At 43.4% G+C, this 20,529-nt stretch overlaps 1 long non-coding RNA gene across 2 annotated transcripts; it reads left to right on the forward strand.

Moving 5' to 3' along the window:
• The first annotated feature begins 27 nt into the window (after positions 1 to 27).
• LOC149358418 (uncharacterized) lies at positions 28 to 8,929 on the forward strand. Of its 2 annotated transcripts, none has more exons than XR_016288671.1 (4): positions 28 to 228; positions 357 to 414; positions 826 to 978; positions 8,749 to 8,929. It is a non-coding gene; the product is annotated as an uncharacterized LOC149358418 (long non-coding RNA). The 2 variants fall into 2 exon arrangements; XR_016288670.1 differs by having other exon boundaries at positions 29 to 260.
• Positions 8,930 to 20,529: the final 11,600 nt, after the last annotated feature.

The following is a 20,529-nucleotide window of genomic DNA, read 5'->3' on the forward strand; positions in this document are numbered from 1 at the left end:
TCAAACATGACAAAAACAAGGAAGTGTCTCCTGCGACCCGGTCGCAATAACGCAAGCGTTATTTTCACCCGTGACGTCGCGTCCGGTTTAAAAAATGACGCCACGTCCGGCCATTTTTTTGTTGTTTTTGTCATGTTTGAGCCGAGCTACAGCCGAGCAGCCGAGCCGAGCATTGCTTGCAGTAGGAGAATGGACGGACGGTGGGAGCTACGCGCGCTCGTGTTGCCCGTGAGCAATTTCTCTGTTCTTCCTGTCTTTTGGTATGTATGTACTGTATGTATTGAGTGATTGCCCGTTATATGGCATTCGGCATTTCATTTTGAACTTCCTTGCGCCCGAATATTTTGTGTTTGCAGATCACCCAGGACTAGCACTGAGCCCGCTTGCCCGGCAGTGGACACAAAGGCCCTAAAGGTGAGACTCGTCTGTTTTATCCTGAGTTCTGCTCAAAAGCTCAGTGCAGTTCGACAGAAGAGAATATGCTCTGAGTATGTTGTACCTTTTGTCAGCCCGGCCAAACGTAACTTTTGGTCATGTAAAACAGGCATGGTTAGCCTGCGCCCGAAAAAAAGGCGGGAAACTTTTAACAGTCCAGTTGAACTAACCGTTTATGCGGTGAGTTTTGTGCGCGGTCCGATTTTTTGTGCCCCCGCTAATAGAAAAGTGTATAGATTACTGATTTAATGGTTCATTTTACAGTTGTGTTGCTGTTTATCCATACGAGCCGCTTTCTGAAACAGGGGCACTAATTGCGGCGAGATAGGCGATTACGCTTTGGTGTCTGCAGCGCGTAAACATGTTCTTTTAAATTTATTTCCATTTCAGAAAACGGCACTTCAAAAACCGAAATGCAGTTTACTTGTATGCACGGACCTTCCCGATTCCTGCATCGAGTCCGGCGTTCTCTTGCTGGCGCAGAGGCTGAACAAAATGGGACGATAGAATGCGGAAGCAGCAAAGGCTTTAAGGCGCCACTAGGTGAGCTCTCCACCTCCTGTGAATTTTAAAACTAGTGCTGTGCCACCTGCACTGAGCTTCAGTATTACACGGGGAAGGTGATTGGACCCACGTAGCTAACTAGCATGGAGCGCATGAGGCTACTGGAAAAGCAAGCTTTCTTTTATTAAGAGCTTATTACAGGTGATACTGCAAAGAGTCCTTAAGAAGGGGATCATTGTGGACAAAGTGCTTGATGTCCTTTGATATTTTGGAAGCTTGTGAGTTGCATAAAGCTCACAAGGCACTGTTGCAGTGTGTGACAGGTCATTGTGGTAATGATGATTATGTGGCCATTTGCTTTGCACGAGTGAGTGGCAGTTTTTCGCCCTGGCTGTCAAGTAGAAAGAAAAAACAAAAAGAAAATGTGGGAACATTAACTCTTAATGTGGCTTTTACCTGCAGACACCAGGTGAACAAAGCCTGCCCGTATAGTGAACAAAGCAACTCTGCTGTTACGGATCTAGCAAATTATAATTTTGAAAGTGGGCCTCCTGCTGTGAAACCGGGAACGTTTGTGCCCCTAGAGACAAGCAGAGGCGAGAAGCCATAGGCGAATGTAGGTAGGACAGGTAGCTGAACGAGGGAGTAGTTCCCATATTTGAAGAACACATGGAAAGACAAGGACGAGGCGTTGTTTGTGTTGTTCCTTCTATGTTTGTCTCTTTTTTTCCCCCCCACAAGTTAAAAGTCGATATTTGCTGTAGTTTCACTTTTTGAGGCAGCCAAAAGATAGAGCACAGGGATGACTCACACAGCATTAGTGTTTTCGTTTCGTTCCTACTGTTTTGTGTACTTGCACCTCTTGACCTCAAATGCGGCATTGTCATGATCTTACGTGGTGCTATGCTGCACACCTATGGGTGTGTGGCATTCAGGTTCAAGCACCAACATAGGGCTTCCAGTGCAGCAGGAATTATGAGAGGAAAAAAAGCCTCAAGGATGGGGATGGGCAGTTTAGCTCTTCAGTTTGCTTTTTGTGAAAAATTCTGTGGCAGGAGGTTACATGTCAGCCCACCCCTTATGTAATGCTGCCTTTGGGCCGTTGAGGTACAGATAAACTGATAAATAAACAACAAAAAGTAGTTTCTGTTCAGACAGTATAATTCGCAGCTTTGGTGGAGGATTTTCTGTGGCCCCTTCAGGGAGTGTTTACCCAGAAATTGTAGTTATTCCTTAATGCCTCTTGGTCCGAAGAACCAAACAGTAATCAATTGCCCTCATGCCTCTTGATGAGGGAATCTGAGAGGTTGAAATGATAATTTACCATAGCTGTAAACAGTAATGGCTGGGTGTATCGCCGGAGAGAACCGAGTTCATCTACTGGACTGAGTGGTAAGAATTTCGGGTTGGTTAAAGCACAGATGGCTTAACATCATATCGCCAGATCTTGCACTGTTGGCGTGTGTGATTGTTGCGGTATATGTGGCTGGTGAGCTGTCAACTTGGGTGTGACAAAAGTTGTAAGCTCAGCCAGACATGCCTGTGCTGTTTGAGCTCTGGGCAAGAGCTTTGAGCGAGGCCACTGCATTGTGTCCCTGTTGTACATTTGGCTTTTGTGGTGCTCCAACTTCCTCCTTCCCCCACCTTTGCTCTGAATGTCGCCATGGGAGTGAGAGAAATTGGTGTGATGTAATTAGAGCAGTGGCATGGCCATAAGATCCATCCGCACAGTACCACTTATAGGTTGTTTGATGGTTTGGCACCGCGGTCAGGATTGGGGTGAGTTGTGAGTGGGCCACTGTGGAAAATGACATTAGACCAGCAGCAAACATGGCACCAATGGTGGAGAGCAAACTTTGATCTCTGTGTTGCCATTGTTGTCAAAGTTATCTGTGAGGCCATCGAGGGCAGCACCTGTTCTGAATGCATCGCATAGCAGTAGATCAGAACTTGACTTTTACACTTGGGTCATGGGCCTCACTGCAGGAGGTGTATCAGTCAGTTCAGATTTCACATTGAAATGCATCAAATTCAGCAACCTTACTAGTCATAAGTACAGTGAAACCTCATTAAGGTGTACCTCGTAGCACTGCAGAAAAACTATGTGCAAAGCGGCAATATGCCCAAACTGAAAGCGGCCTGAATATATCCACTTACCTGATAAAAAATGATTCCTGATCAATTTTTTAAAATGTGCACACGAAACCTTTTAACCGCATAGCTACCGTTCAGCCTCGAATGTGGCTTGAGCAGGGTATGTAATCCTAAGGCAAAATAACCGCTGGTCCTTAAGGGTCCTTAAAGAAGGCAAGCATAGCAGGGGGCGGCAGAAAGGTACATGGGCGGATAAGATTAAGCAGTTTGCCGGGATACGGCCACAGCTGGCAAAGGACAGGGTTAATTGGAGAGACATGGGAGAGGCCTTTGCCCTGCAGTGGGCGTAGTCAGGCTGATGATGATGATGGCACTGCCATCCTGCTGCAGAACATCTGCAAAGAGCCCTTCACAGGCAGCGTGGCTGTCAATACTGAGAGCTTCGCCCTGATGTGACACACTGCAGCTTATTTAATTTGGGAAGCACGCTATCCATGACAGCGTTGGTAATATGAGAACGCAATGAGAAGGGGCCGGACCACAGCTGCACAGTGGCGCAGATCAGCCGGCAACGCAGCAATGATAGGTGCGGCGCATGGAGGAAAACTGAAATCTGCTGCAGAAAGGCCAAGTCATGTGACAGCGATAAGCAGTAGCTATAGCAGTGGCACGTCTGCATGGCTAGGGTCGTGGCTGCTCGTACACCTGCACCTGCAAACAGGTTAGTGACGAGCCTCGGGTGTGGTGGGGACAGGCTGGCACCCCCCTTTCCTTACAATGGGAGGGAAGAGTTCTCTTTCCAGATGCGTCAAGCAGCTGCAAGTAGGCTAGGCATGTCAGCAACATGTCTTATTATGTCAGTGTGGCGTATGCATTAAAGCACTCATGAACTTTCCTTTTAAATAATATGCAGTTTAAAAAAACTGTGCAGCCAGTAGTTTTTTAAACTTTGGCATATACGTATCTTTACCTTCTCTCAGTATTGGTCACTGGCTACAAAACTGGAAAACTGCTCCTATGGAATTTTGGCTTGCGACAAAGACTGCTCCAAAATGCTCGTGGCCATTCCCTCCTCTGCACATGCTGTGTGGTGTGTAATATTCATTTTTCCCATGGGCATTGTCACATATGGCAAGCTGGGTGGTGTGTATCGTTTGCATAAGGACTTAAGGGCACTGAGAAATTCCCTAGGCAGCCGCTTGGCCACCCACTGATTTCAAGGTGATTGCACTCTGCTTTTCAATTAATGCTAAATCCTGACGTGATGGTGTCTGCAAATTTTTTTGCCACCTTCCCCCCCTCCCCCCCTTTTTTTGTCTCCTTTTATTATTTTTTTCTTGGATGTTGCAAGTGCTGTTTTATGCAAGAAGCTTGAATTAGGAGCTTCGAAAAATTTGATTGCTGGTCTGCACGTGATTGTCTCCATGTCCAGGTTTTGCGCCATTTCCTAATCCCTGGCATTTATTGGCACTTTCACTTCATTAAAAGTTTTGTGTGTGTGTGTGTGTGTGTGTGCTGGCACAAATTTTGGAAAGCTCTTTTTCTAGCGCTTGCAAGTTCTTTCTATATTTTCGTTTTTCATGGGGCTGGAGCTTCATGGCACATCCAGTCCATCAACTATTCCTTTGCATTTTCAGATACTTTGTCCCATTGCATTTGTGTAGTGTGGAGGAGCCGCCGCTGCTCTTAGGATGCTTTGTCTCCTTGCTTTCTTTCATAGCCTTCTCCGCAGTGCTCAGGTGCATTTGGGCAAAGTATCGAAAAATGATGACTAGCTTGGCTGGCATTTCCTCTTAGTCAATGAATGCACCATGCCGTCAGAATTTGACGAAATTATGGACATGTACACCGGGGAATCGTTTCAGAAAGTTATCCAGGATTTATATTGTGAAGAAATATAGTGTAACTTGCATAATTTTTGGGTTTGTTATGCGGCAGATTACACGAACCAAGAACAGAATAGCAAGGTTCTACTATATTTCTCTGAAGGGCTGTGATGGCTTTACAGGGTGTGTAGCAACCTTGAACCATCAGGGGAATTTTCTTTACCTGTAAAAATGAGTGAATTGGGAGGAATACGATCAAGAAAGTGGCCAAGTTGGAAAAAAGTACTGACTGAAATTAACGCAGTGGTCTGCCGCAAGTTTCAACGGTACTGTGAGTGCCCAGCACACGGTCTGTTCACATTGGCGTGGCATATTTTTGCTTCTAACATGTATGAGGCATGGCAGCCTGTCTGTTTTGGGTGCCTTTTTCTTGTCGTCCATGATGTGAGCATTGTATATACTGTTTCATTCTGTACAGGTTCCCGGACTCGACAGTTAATTTGGGCTGGTGCATATGGATAAACATAGCTGCATTCAAAAGTATTTTTTGTGGAATAAGCCGTAGTCGTAGCAATGTGCAGAGTTCATGCACTTTCAGTGTACTCATGCAAGGAGCCACGCCACCCTAGCGTGGCATCAAAATCAATCTGAAAATCTTGCTCTCAGGCCTCATCAATCTTGTGGGCCATTGCAGAAACAAGCAAATAGAGGCTAGTTTCTCTGCAGTTCGAGCTGTGATAAGGTCATAGGAAGCTGATATTTTTTATGGAAATCTCTTGGTGCTTGTCCCATGGCATTGCTGCTGTCGAAAGGGATGCCAGTGTGAGCACAGGGTGCCTTCATTGGAAAGGCAGGAAACGGCAGTACTTTTCACTGATTTAAAAACCAATCTTTGAAAGCCTGAAATAATCTCTGGCAGTACAATGAGAAGTTTATGAATCCCCTGAAAGCATGCGGAGTGTTTCGTTTAGATAATTTTCCAGCATTTTCTCAAAGTGGTGCTCTTTGTTTCTTCTGTAAAAGCACATATGGCCACCACTCTTATGAACCATTAAAAGAGAGCAGAAACTTGTGAGCATAATTTTAAGAAATTTCCAAATCTAAGAGCCCAGATCACTGAGGCACTTTTCGTCTGGTGAGAAGGAAAACAGCTGCCAAAATTGCTGCAGAGATTCCGAATTGAAATGTGCCAGCATCTGTGGGCCCGTTATGGCTAGGGATTCCAGTGTGGTGAAACCCATACACAAAAGTTAAGCGGGCCATGTCCCGTCCAGAATGGTGCATCTGGGACAGCATTTCACGGTGGGAGCTGTCTCTAGGTGTCACGAGGCAGCATGGAAGACGTAGTCTTGTCAAAGCTCTCAATCGCGTTGTGGCTTGAGCTGCTGTTCATTGATTTTTCGTGGAATCTTTTGTTTCTCAGCAGTGTGCCACATCACGTCATGCGCCTTTTCAGTGTGAACTGTGACAAGAGCATCTCCACTTGCCACCTTACAAATTCAAGCTGTCAGGTTTTTCCCTGCACACAGTTATGCTTTGGGCAAATTTTACCCTTCTACATGATTTCCTCTCATTCACTGAGATGCTTAGTAAGCATTAGGATGTGATAAATTATGAGAAGTAAAATATTGGTGTAGAATATTCCGTTTCATTGCTGCATTTTGAGGAAACATGTTTTTATTGTAATTGTAACTATCTGTATTGATATCTGAACTACTCTAGAATATTCAGTTGCATTTGCTGTGAATTTTATTGCTGTTATCTGCTTCAAAATGAAAAAATTGATGTTGCCACGCACTTGGTAGAGAACATCAAATGCTGGGAAGAATGAAGAAAAGGGTAGCCACCTATAATAAAGAGATGGACTTCGTAAAAGGAGCTTTCTCAAACAGGGGAAGCAAATCTCTTTTCAATGCAGCTTTTGCAGCTTCATTAATTTTTTTCTGTGAATTGATCATGTATACTGTCCATTATTATCGCCACTATGTTTCTCGCTTCGGCCGTCGGGAATTCAAAATGAGTAGCTTGCTGGACGCCCAGTTTTCATTTTCTTTGTTGAATGCTTCAGCTCGCCTAGATAGCATATTTAACTCAGGAATGCATTTAACGGCTACATTTTAGTCTTTTTGTCCGCAGATTTTTGTTATTCTGTGCACACCGCAAGGAAACTCGACTATGTAAACCATGCGGAAAGATATTTGTTTGAGTGGGATTAGATTCTTATTTTATGTGCAATGTGGATAGCAGCAATGCACTGCACTGGGTGCATTTCATCCAATGCAAGCAGATGCTGCTTTCAGTGGGCATCTAGATCACGAGGGCTTATCCAAGCTGCAACGGGAACAGGAGCATTGCTGAGAACTAGGTCTAATTTCATACATAGCAAAGCGCAAGGAAAGCAAATATTTATTTTAAAAATGCATTGTACAAAACAAATTTTATCTGCTTGTGAATGCGCAATATACTCGCAAGATCACCAAAAAGACTCCCAGAAATTGTTGCACCCTTTTATCCTTTTGGAATGGGCAGAGTGTTCCAAAGCGGCCGCCGCAGTGGCTCAGTGGCTATGGTGCTCGGCTGCTGACCCAAAAGACACGGGTTCGATCCCGGCCGCGGCAGCTGAATTTCTTTAGAGGAGAAATTCGAGGCCCGTGTACTGTGCGATGTCAGTGCACGTTAAAGAACCCCAGGTGGTCGAAATTTCCGGAGCCCTCCACTACGGCGTCTCTCATAGCCTTAGTCGCTTTGGGACGTTAAACCGCATAAACCAAACCAAACCAGAGTGTTCCAAAGCTAAATACAATGCTGAAATCACGTATTCGGACTGAGATCGTCCCAAGTGAGCTGCTTGGTTTCAGAACTCGACATTGCCCCTCACCCGCTTGGCTTTGCTAAGCATGTCATAGGACCGGCCGGCAATTCGAAAAGCCCTGCTATGCACAGCATGTGTACGAGAGCAGACGACGCAGCAGTCCCTTTGTCTACTTTTGGAGCCCGCGTGACCAGGGTTGATGCTCTTCCTTAGGAGTGACGTCATAACACACCCCGGCGCTCAGAAAGCGAAACCGCTCAGTATAAGTAGCACGGTAATAAATTATTTATAGTGCATATATGAATCGTGCAGCATGTGTCATGTATATGTGCCCTGGGGCCAACCAAAAAACAGACACCAACCAAAAATTTGTTGTCCCCCATTTTAAGATTTTGGGTTTAGTATATGGAGCTTTTGACCTCCTGTGTGCCAGTGTCGGAAGCTGCAAAAGGAAATGCGGCGTGTTGTGGGTTGGCCAAGCTTAACTGCCAAGACTTGAAACCTGATAATTTCATTCTCTTAATTAGTACTGGTCTGACCCAGTGAAAACCTTCCGTTGTTTGTCTTGACTATTTTCATTCTCTCTTGAGCTCTGTGCACACTTCTTTTTGAGTGTGGTTCTTCCAGCACATATTCAACAATGTTGCTTTTATCCTTTTTTTTTTTTCTTAGGTCTTTCAAATGTCCATGCACAAGGCCACTACAGGAGTGCGTAGGCTGCTGCGATAGTCTGTTAAGCGATGTTTAACAGTACCTTTTCCTGGGCTAGTTGGTGTGACATTGTGTTCACGAAAGTAAAAACAGCGCTAAATTCTACACAAACCACACAGACTGCAGCGCCCGTCTTGTCAGTCTCTCTGTGTGGTTTGTGTAGAATTTAGCACTGTTTTTACTTTCCTGAACACAATTGGGAGATGTTCTTATCTTTTTCTCTCTTGCATGCATTCCATTTTTTTGTGTGTGCATTTGTTTGTGGGTTTCTCCTGGTGGTTTATTAGTTGCATTTTACTTTTCTGAGCTTGCCCACTTTTGTTTTCTCTTTTCATGGCATCCAACCCTGCATATGGCTGACACTAGGGGAGGGACTGCAGCAACCGACCTTGCATGACGCAGCATTCTCTGGTCCAAGGCACCTATTCATCGTTCCAGGCTACTGGCTCAAGAACATGCTCACAAGTCTGCACCTTGGCCTACAAGCAGAATGACAATATACCCATTGCTGCCAGAACTGCTGTGCCAAATAAAGTATTCCTACCAACGTGCCTTGTCGGTGATTAATGAAGCATATGAATAGATTACTAACAACTTGGTTAGCCCTATAGAAAAATCATGTTACAAAACAGTCGGTTGAGACCGTACCCAGCCTCCACATTGTTTCCTCTGCAGAGCCGCATATTGCCTTTCTGTTTATGCCCCTGCAGCAGAAAATGTTGCACAAAGTTTATGAGGAAAAGAAATTTCACTGACAAGCTGCTCTGAGACTACTGCTAGAAGGGTACTGAAGCCCCGTGAAAATGTAGATCAGGTAATGAATGTTCGTGGGTGCTGCACGTGTACTTTCGATGCATAGGAGGGGCCAGTTTCAACTTTCTTTTACAGGTAGGTAGCATCTTTTCTGATTGCACCATCCCTTGATGTGGGATGCTTCTGCCTATACCACCACCTCATTCAGCACTGACAGTGCTAGGAAAGCTCTTGCTGAATATTGTCATCTGGGTGCTTTTAACTGAATGGTCTTTGTAGGTATTTCAAAAAGGCTAGGCAACCATCCTAGCACTACTGGGGTTCCAACCCACTGCAAACTAGGCAGATTCTGTAGCGCTTGGCTCTCGCTGGCAGTTAGTGAAATTGGTATCTCCCTAAACTGCACTCTGAAAGAGCATAAAGAAAACTCTTCCACGGTAATTCATGCCATGCAACATGACATGGAAAACATCACGTGGCTAGTTCATCCATTGTTTTCAGGTTCAAGACATCTGCCAATTTCTATACGGTAGCTTCAGTCTGTTGCAAACTACATTTCTCTTGAAGGCAATTTTTGAGCAGGAATTGGGTTTCACCCAGTTTTCATGGTGATGCTTTGGGTGCACAAACTGGGTAATGTTGGTCTTTACCTGTTAACAAAGGGCCCTAAAAGTTTAAAATGATATTTGGTAAATTCGATTTACAGTCTTCTCTTACCGTTTCTGACCTATCTTTCCTCAAACAGAACAGTGGCTGATTGAATTCGCATCACTTGTTAATGTCAGATTTAATTTTTTTCTTGCTCTAACCCTTCTTAGCTGCTAAGGGCCATTATTGCCCGAGAGGTATGTAGGGTGTGTACTGTACACACACGGAAATCGCTTCATTCAAATCTGCGGTATTTACGAAAAGGTACTTCGGTCCCGTCAAAATCTCGTATTTCAGTGCGACAAAACTGCCGGCAGTACACGCTTATTCAACGGCCGTCCAGTTTACCTGTCCTGGCCGATGATGAAGCATGGCAGTGCAGCGTGCTGCACGCGGCCATCGTGTTTTCGACAGCCCCCGGACCGATAGTCTATGAAAGGCCATTACATGCACTATGCGCGCGTTGCTTGGTGTGGGTTGTGGTCTTTGCGGCTGCTTCACTGCAGTTATTTTTTTTTTTCCCTGCGCTCCTGTCACGACGTGGGACCAGTTTATTTTAGAACGTGCGAGGCCGATCGAGTGGCATCTATGAGGCGACGCTAATGCTGCCAGTGCTGATGAGCGGTCGCGTAAGAATGACAAGACCGGTGAATGAATTAAACTCTCTGGTCGGGCTTTCTTTATTCCGAACTCTGTGTGGAGAACTATTTTCGGTCCCCTTACCCTTAATTTCAAATCGGCATGATTTGAACAAATTTTCAGACCCTTAACAGTTTATGCCCGACCATTGGCGATTGGCGCTGCAACGATATATATCATTTTCATGGCGCGCACACAATTTGGCTCTAAACGTGATGGTCCTTGCCTTCATCTTCAAAAGTCTTGGCGCAAATCTCAAAAGTTTACTCGCAACAAACATAAATATAAGACTGCTCAAAGAGAACAGCACGCGGCTACAAAACCACCGTGCCGCACACACGTGTCCACTCCTGGCACCCTCAGTTCGAATAGAATTTGACCAAAAGTTTGAGCTAAGAAAGCGAGCACGAAACAACGAGAGTTCACCGTGTGCGTGTGTTTGAGGAAAGGTCGAGCACAATAGGTTTTGCCACTAAAAGCACTGATCGTGGTGCTTGCGTGCGGTACAGGGAAACGGTGATATCGATACGAGATGGAAGTACGCATGATATGTTGTTCCGCAGCTGGCGCTCATATATAGTCCTCACAATGAAAAGTGGAAGGATTGATTTTTTTTTTCTGCAAAACAAACCTCGAGTAGAACCCCGCTGTTACGTTCGCGGTTGCTGAATTTTAGCAGTGCTACGTTTTCATGAGCCAGTCCAGCTGCCATAGATCGAAACCCATGTATACGTAATTGAAACTCGATCGCCTGTATCCGTTACATAATGCAATTGTTGCATCATTTCCGCATCGCATGCCGCGGAAGTCGCCTCGCGGTGATAGTTTACACCGTTCCGGCATTTGTTCAATGCGTGTGCAATGTCAGTGCCGGGTAGAAAAAGCGAAACTATACACTCTATCGGCGCTTGTCCGCCGCTGTGTTAGGCGACTTCTGGCGGGAAGCCCCCACGCCAAAGCGAGCACGCTTGCAGAATAGGTGATTTTTGGTGCGGCTGTTGGCACAGTTACATCGCCGCTGCGATGCCAGCGCGAACGACCCTAACGCGCGAAAACGAAACTATGCCGCGGCAGACGGCACACGAGATGCAGTTGCGCGCGTTGGCTCCGACGGTTTTGTTTCTACCATCCGCTTTATTCTTGTCACCTGCACCTTAAGATACACAATTTCGAGATTTCAATAGGCGATGATCCTATGGGATTAATGTGGCCACCGCGATAACAGCGAAGAGGAGCGCGCGTACCGCACCTTCGCACGCTCCAGGCATGCTCCCTCTTAGCTGCTAAAACCCTTCCACAGACAGCTGCTCAGAAGCGGAATCAAAATTTGAGCTATATATATAGTTGGCATAGCATCATGGAAAAAATGGCACACTCATCACTTGTGTTGTTTGGTCTTCTTTGCTCATGCAGAACGATCCTGAGAACCACACAGCCTTGCTAATTACAGAAAAGGATATGGCGCACAATTCATAATAATAAAAAAAACTGCAGGCAACAGTGCACAATTTTTTTTCACTCAAAACATTCATCTGCTATGTTTCCTGGCTGTTACTTTTTTTTTTGCGGTCCTATGAAAAACTCTGCAGCAATGTGTTTTGTTGCATTTGATGCTCTGGTGCATTTAAAAACTATATGTGGACACTTGAGTGCACTCTCAACTCTCACTTTAGGTCGTACACACATGTGTGTAGCCCAAAAAAATTTAACTTCATATTGTCTCTCCCAGATGCACACAAATCACGTACATCACCACCTGGACAACATGACCACAGATGTCATGCATATTCAAGAATGCTGATTCCATGGCTGCAGTTGAGGTTTTCGGCCAGAAGCATGGGTAGCGGGGCGAGCTGGCACAGGTTGATCGCTTGCAACAGAGAAGTAATCACTAGCGAAATGCGTCGTAGTATGTGCACCGACATTTGCAGCTGAACTGGTTTTTACTGAAATGTGAAATTTTTAGTAGTCACTGAAGAAGAAAATAAGTAAAGTGTGTATTGCAGAAACAAAAAAAAAAATAAAAAAACTAATTCAGCTGGTGAATGTGAGAGATTTCAGTTGCAAAGTATATATGCCAATCCTAATTTATCTTCCAGAAAGTACTCTACAAGCTATAATTAGTCCAAAAGTGATGGCCTACAGAGTGTTTCACTGAATGTGGCAATTTTTTAAATAGATTAAATACAGCTACGATATTTATTTAACCCGCAAGCTTGTAAATTAATATATAATATTTAACTTTTTACCAGTTACAGTAATGCCTCTTATTATAGCTGACCATAATATCCGCATCAGTTTTTAGATTCCTCAAATTGTGATTCTCTCGGCTGCAGTGCACTGAGTTTGGGGTGCCCAAATGGGCGAAACTGCACGGGCCAGGAGCGCTCGCAGCCACGCCTACGAGTGCATACCCAGCTCTTTCCTCGAGCAGTTCCCACTGCGGTCACTAAAGTATATACACACTTCATTCCCTACTACTGTTTTTCAAGCTCAGAAAAGCAGATCCCTTTAAGAGCTGTTAATTCCTCATAAAAGAACTAATCCCAGCTGGGACACACCGTGCAGAGAAAGATTACAGCAGAAGCCTTAACACAGCTGCAATACCTGCAGGTTTTTGACTGGTATCAACTGAAAATGTAGACAGTTTAGTCTGGCAAATCCCAACTGACCCCTGCTGAGATCACACACAACCCTGTGGTTTCCATAGCTGGTGACCAGTCGAAATCTGCCATTCTTGTGAAGTTGACCTGCTATTGACTAGGACAAACATTTGGCTTTTATTATGTCATTAACTAGAACAATTTGCAATGATATTTCAGGCACACTTCAGTTTTGATTACACAGTTTCACTTGGTTCCAGCTCGAACAGTGAAGCTGCTTTGCAAGAGAAGGTGTGGCATCATATATTAGCAAACAGCTATGATTCTTAATTTGAAACTGTGGCCAACAGATTTCTGGTTGAGACTGAGTAATATTAGTTCATATCAGCTGCAGCTATGTCAAATTCTCAGTTTAGGATGTTTCCCTTGCACGTATGTAAATCCAGATGACAATTGCCCAGTGAAAGCAAATTATATTTCACCTGAACTATAGCTTATCAGCTACTGCCTTCATGACTGTAGAAAAAAAGGCTTAAAGCTCCTTCAAGTAAGTGCAATATTTGTACAAGACCCACTTAAATTTCATTGAAAGGTATGACGGCATTTTCATCAAGCAGAGAGATACAGTAGGGATTAGAACTGCAATGTGGGACATGGGTCATATGGTTACTTGGTCATCACAAAGCTGAACTTTTCTTATTAAATAGAAGTAGAAATAATTTGCTTATTGTTAAGATGTCAGGTTGAAAGCTCTTGACTTTAGTTGTTATCAAAGCTGCTGAGGCAAGAAAATTGTGTAAAGCACCCATTAAAGGTGAAGCATGGAAGAAAATATCATCAGATGAGCCTGTGCTCACTGAAGAAATGATGCAGACAGTAAGAGCCAATAAGAGCCAACAGCCCCTGTAAAAGAATTTAAAGGCCCAGATTGCAGTTTAAATCAATCATATATCAGTATGTTCAGAACAATGCTTGCAAAGTTTCAAATCAGGTCATTTACTGAGCAAAGAAATAAAATGTACTGCACTCATTCTGCCCACACATTTTTGAAAAGGCATAAATGAATGCCTGACAGTGTAACAGACCTCTTTGCTGTTTTTCTTCCATTCACACAATATTAAATTAAAGATTACAAACAGCCAGACAATTGTAGATACATAAGGCCAAACTGTGCAATTACTCCTACCGGAGAATCAAAACAAGCAAAAGCTACAAGAAACAATTATTACAGGCACAACAAATACAGATTAATTTTTTCCTTTTTGATATGTTACAGTCATACTGATCCTAGTGTATCAATAATGAGAATGTGATTTTGCAAGAAGTGTGCTATCTAGTAGAATTGCTTTTCATGACATAGATTCTATTGTGCCGTGATTAAACATTTTCAGCCTCACCTTATTTATGTTCTTTCCCAAGATGCCATCTTGGAAAGGCACTTTCATTTAACTTGCACGCACACACACACACATCTTTTTCACTGCCAAAAGACTGTGTGTGGTAATGCAGCAAAACACTGAAGAATAATACAGCAGCTTCAGCTGGCCCTTTAGGCTGTGCACAGATGGTACAGTAAAGAGCTCTTTGTGTAATCCACCAAAGTTGTCAGGTGCATATATGCCAGTGTGCTGCCTTCCTATACCTAGCAAAAATTTTGTGGTTCCGATGGGAAGTGGATTTTGTTGAAAAGTTTCATATCTAAATGATGAGTAATGTCTGTTTGTAAAAAAGACTATGGAAAGACCTAGAAACAGGAAAATGCGAACACTTGGTGACATAAGACAGCTATTCAAAACACATTTCAAACATTCTTCAAGCTATATTGCCCACATGGCAAACATGAAGGAGTTGAAACAAATATTGTAATACCTTATCTAAGAGTATCATATCTGAGTTCTAATATTGTTTTTTTTATCATGGTTACTAGAGCCAAGAATTTCACATTAAAGAGCAACCACAGAATCTTCCGTAATGTGACACAAACATACCATAATAAGCTACCACTATAGTATAAGAGAATATGCTAGGATATTTGATTCAGTTCACATATTCTATTGAATTACAGCTGCAGGAGAGAGAACCATGGTTAAGTAAAATACCACTCTATCTGTTAGCCTTTGAAATATTCCTGAAAGAGATCATTTTTTTTGTGCGTTAACTGAAATTCTATTGTCAGAAAATGATTTAAGCATATAATTTATGTTTTCCTGCAACTAATGCATTGCTGTCTCAAAGTGTACTTGATCTGTGAGCAAAACTGTGCTGTCCATGCACTGGAAGACCAAGCACCTGAAGTTATCGAGCTGAAGCCATTAGTGATTAAATTTTTTTAAAGAGTATGGAAGATAATATAGTACCCAGCAGTTTACATATTGGCAGTTTACCACCAGGTTCAGTTTGGTTATTTAATTTAATAATGAACGACTATACAAAAAATTCTCAAGGATAGCGAAAAAGGGAGCTCAAAAGCCAAGCAGGTACAGTTTGCTTGGTGAAATCCTATGTTTCGTCACATCAAAGATTTTCTGAACACTGAGAAAAAAAGCGCAGTTAAACAATTTGTCAAATGACGAATACAGCTCAGCTGCAAATTTGTCAAGAATTAATGCAATGCCCCTTCTTGTAACATCGCCTTCCTGATGATTAAAAAAAATAATGTTAAAAAATCTTGTCATGCATTCAAATAGGAATTTTTCTAGTATTTGGGATGGAGTCAATAACAGGTAAATTGGTCAGTAGTTCTCAATGCATTTTTTGCCTTCCCTTCAATAGTGGCCTATATCAAAGCTTATCAAATCATATGACAGAATTTTCCTGAAACCGTTCAGTCAAAAAGAATGGAATGTTTGCAAGAACATGATGATACCATGGTAGCAATGAAGTGGGCATATTTCGCCTAAAAGTGCACTAACCTGGCCAGATCCCCCTTTGAGAGCCTCAGAATGTATGTTAAAGCAGGTGAAAGTTTTTTTTTTAGTGCGCAAGTGGTGTTGTGTTGTGTTACTGCCATTCTTGTTGCAAGCCTGAAATATTGATTGAAATTATCAGCTTTTTATGATGGATTATTCAGCAAACCATCAGTGCATTGAGAGACCTTATCTCTTCCGTTAGAAGGTTTACAGGGTTTTTTGTTTAATTAATAATAACAGTAACAATGATGGTAATGCTTTGTATGCATTAAAACAACTCTATGTCTAAGAAATGCTTCTAAAATACTTCAGATGCAACTGCAGCACAAGCACTCACATTCGCATGAAGGCACAAAATAATCTTCTTGTGACAACATGAGAGGATCTCTTTTGCAGCCTTCCTGTTCCTGACAAACCTCTCACCACTCCCCAACTTTGTTTTCTTCAGTGCATCCTCTTAAGATACACCCCTCACCCCTGGCCATTTATTTTGTCTACCGTCTCAGAGCTTCCCCTGCATGCCCCATTTGCTATGATCCCTATGCTAATCTGGAACGTTCCCTCTATTCCTGCAACATCATCATCATCATCGGCCTGACTACACCCACTGCAGGGCCTCTCCCATGTCTCTCCAATTAACCCTGTCCATTGCCAATTGCGGCTACCGTATCCCCACAAACTTCTTAATCTCATCCGCCAACCTAACTTTCCGCAGCCCCCTGCTACGTTTGCCTTCTCTTGGAATGCACTCCGTTACCCTTAAAGAGCAGCGGTTATCTTGCCTTCATATTACATGCCCTGCCCAAGCCCATTTCTTCCTCTTGATTTCAACTAGGATGTCATTAACCCACGTTTGTTCCCTCACCCACTCCGCCCTCTTCCAATCACCTGACGTTACGCCTATCATTTTTCTTTCCATAGCTCGCTGCGCTGTCCTTAACTTGAGCTGAACCCCATTGCCTTTCAATTACAGCATTACCCATAGCATCGGACCAGCTGATATGAACAAGATGGCTTTGGTGACCCTGGCACAAGATATCCACGGCACTTAATGTTGCATCATAACATGCGGCTGCTACAGCATCCATGCATGCGTGTGTTCCTTATTTTGAATGGGGGTGTTTGTGCTGCAGTTACATCTGAAGTGTCAAACAAACTTGCCTGAAACCTCGTTTTCCTCTTAATATATTTTGTTTACTGGTGATTATGTTGGAGTGCCTGTCTATTCTTTAGCTTGGTGGGTGCCATATATCAACTTTCTTCCCTTTGTATAAATTAAATAGACGATTCGTTGCTTCACCCCACGTCTTTAAATAATGCTGCTCATTTGCCTTCTTCTTTTTTGTATCGTATATAGGACAGTTGACTACTTGCTTTTGTTCTGCTGTTCAGTATGCTGTAATTAGTATTTGTGAGCAGTTTTTGAAGTTGAAGTTGAAAGTTTATTAAGGAATCCAAACAAAGTTTCAAACGTATGCAGCGAGAGGTCCCATGGTACAAGACTGCGGGCGGGACCTCCAAGTATGACCAAGTAGAACGAGCCCATGCTTGTTTATGGTTTGGTTTTATGCAGTTTATCGTACGTCCCAAAGTGACTCAGGCTATGAGGGATGCCGTAGTGGCGGGCTGTGGATAATTTCGACCACTTGGGGTTCATTAACGTGCACCGACATCACACAGTACAAAAGGCCTCTAGAATTACGGCTTCATTGAAATGAGGCCAACAAGACCGGGATCAGGCCCGCATCTTTCAGGTCAGCAGCTGGGCACCACAACTACTATGCCACCATGGCGGCTTGCCCATGCTTTTCATTCAGTGTTTCGGTATATACACTGCATTTGTCTTCACCTGTTGGGTCATCTTTCCAAGCCACTGACAGCAGTAGCTTTTTGTGGCGGCTCCCTCTTTGCATGAAAAGAAAATTCAATTTGAATTTGAAGAAATTATGCATTAAAATATTTTGTTTCATCACCTTACTTATTCACTCTCAAGGCTCAAGGGCATTATTTAGAGAAATGGGTGAACAGAACAAATTATTAACAGAACAAATCAGTTGCAGCTTTCTTGAAGGCGATGTTATTGGCGATCGCAGTGACAAAGGCAAAAAAGTGGTTCCTGTCGTTACTGGTGTGTGGAAAAAATGAATATATGACATGCAAGAACACAGGCTTTAAACATGTGGTCATTACGTGATGAAATATAGGGCTCATTGTAGTGCTCATGAAAAGCTGAACATCAGTGCACCAGAGGAAAGAAATAGCAGTTGTAAAACAGAAAACAAGACTGTCTGTACTGTTGAAACTGAATGGTAAAAAGAAAGAAAAATTTATAGCAAAGCAAAAGAAATATCAATATTGTCGTGACAAATTTGGCATCAAAAAGGCATTTGAAATGTTAAAAACATCTTGCCATCCTAATATCACTCCCAAATTTTAACAAGAATTGCAGACAATTTTAGTATGTGTGGTAAAATAACTATTTTGGTTCAAATTTAATACCCGCCTTGCTGCTCTGCCAATGCCAAAACTGGTAAAAATTTTTCTCGAAATATGCAATACCTAGAAGCACAATTCGAAACACTTTTTGAACAACGTGTCCATACCTCTGGATTATAAAGTTGAGATTTCGGGGCATGGTCAAAGGTGTCTACCACTCATATTAATAAGATAGCAAGAGCTGAATTACAACTATCCAACATTAAAATGATCATTACACTGCAAGATCAAATAGCCCCAGTTGAAGGACTCATCATGCTTCAGCAAGTTCCAGTGGTTCTCTCTAAGCTGGTGCCAACAATACATGATCCCAGCTCTTTCAACAGCACTTCAATAAACCTTGTTAGCAGAGGCACGAAGTTGGCAGTGCACAAAGTGCCATGAAATTACGGCCGACCATGCTCACGTCGAGGACTTCATTTCAACAGCAACTAACATACAGAAATATCTACACAGCAGCAAGATTTATTACAACGAAAAAAAGGTTTTCCTTGCTGTTAACCAATACGAAGTTGCCGATTTTGAGTCCTTGTGACACTTACGGCCAAGTGAAATGTGCCTTGTGAATTGCTTATACACATTGCTTACAAGGTGAGTTATTATTGAGAGAGTTGGCTTAGAATTGAAGAAAGCATGTCAGTTTGAGTAGTTTAAGCACACAAACAAGGAATGAAAACATAGGAAATCAGCTGTAAACAATCAATTTATTTCCTGGCTGAAGCACTGTACACAGGAAGAAATGAATCATTATTAGTATGGCTTCAATGCAATGCAATACTGCAATTAAATAAGAAATTCAAAAGACAAGCCAGTTATGAAAGTTGTTCACGTGCCATCATGTCTATGCTATTACAACCGGTACCCTAATCTCTTAAAAACGTTCGATCTCGTAGGTAAATGAATGCGTCTTAAAGGGGGGGGGGTATACTCCATTGCCACGCCATCTAGCATGACCTACTGACAGAATTAAGTATTCCCACAGAACACCACTGCAGTACACCAATTGTTTGTAATGTCTTTTCTGCCACCCATGCTTTCTAACACAAAATGTGCGTGGATTCAGTCAAGACAGCTTGAGAGAAGTGGTACAAAACAATTAAGGATTCCGAACCTGCTGACCACCTTTTTGACGTTAATTGTGGAATATATTGTGGGCTTAGAGCACAACTGCTGTTAGCTTCGGTGCATAGGGCACATGTCGTGAAGTTTTCATCTTGCCTTAATAGTAGAATGAAACATTGGTCACTGACCATGTCGAACACGTTGATTGACATTTCAGAACCCTAACAGGTTGCTCGTTCAAAATGAAGGACTGGTCATGAAAACGCAGCTCCTTAACTAATCAGGGCAATGACTTTGCATAAGCCTGGTGAAGGTTTCCCTTTGTGACTGTCTTCAGCATCATCATAAAGGACTCCAGGTGCAGCCACACTTACAAAGTTCATTCAGTGGCAAATATTTCCACATTCTCCCACGCAATTTCGAGCCCTGGTTGTGCATGTTCTGCCACAGCAGCTGTTCGATTCCTGCCGACATCACTAGCTCTTTCAGACGCCTAGGTATGTTTCTAGCTGTCTCCCCCGATGTAGACCAAATTAATCGTCGCAAGGTAAACGATTCCAGGGAACTTCGAACGAGGCAGAGCATCTTCGGCACGTGGGCAATATTCACCTGGTGCGTTTTGAAAACTCCTGCCCTTCGTCTGGAATGTACAGGGTCGTCAACTCTCAGTACGAACACGCGAGTGCGTGGCCCCACTCTGGAGGGCCACTGCGCACGACACGGCCGCGCATCGAAGCGAAGTGGTAGATGTCGTGAAGCACCACGCCCAGGTCCAACTTCTCCTGCGCCACTTGGCTGCGATGAGCGGCCGTGCCGGACGCAGTGGCCCTCCAGAGTGGGGCCATGCACTCGCGTGTTCAGGGTGGACGACCTTGTACATACGGAACCACTGCTCGCTTCAACTGACGAATGCCTCGGGGACTGCAAAACCACCGTGTCTGGATCGTATTTATGACCCTGGCCCCACGCTGTAATGAATTCACATTATTAACTTGCATATCCTCAGCGCAAATCAGGTTGAATGCTCGAAACGAATG

This window comes from Amblyomma mixtum, chromosome 2, assembly GCF_055824585.1.
Source record: "Amblyomma mixtum isolate Tamu chromosome 2, ASM5582458v1, whole genome shotgun sequence".
NCBI lineage: Eukaryota > Metazoa > Arthropoda > Arachnida > Ixodida > Ixodidae > Amblyomma > Amblyomma mixtum.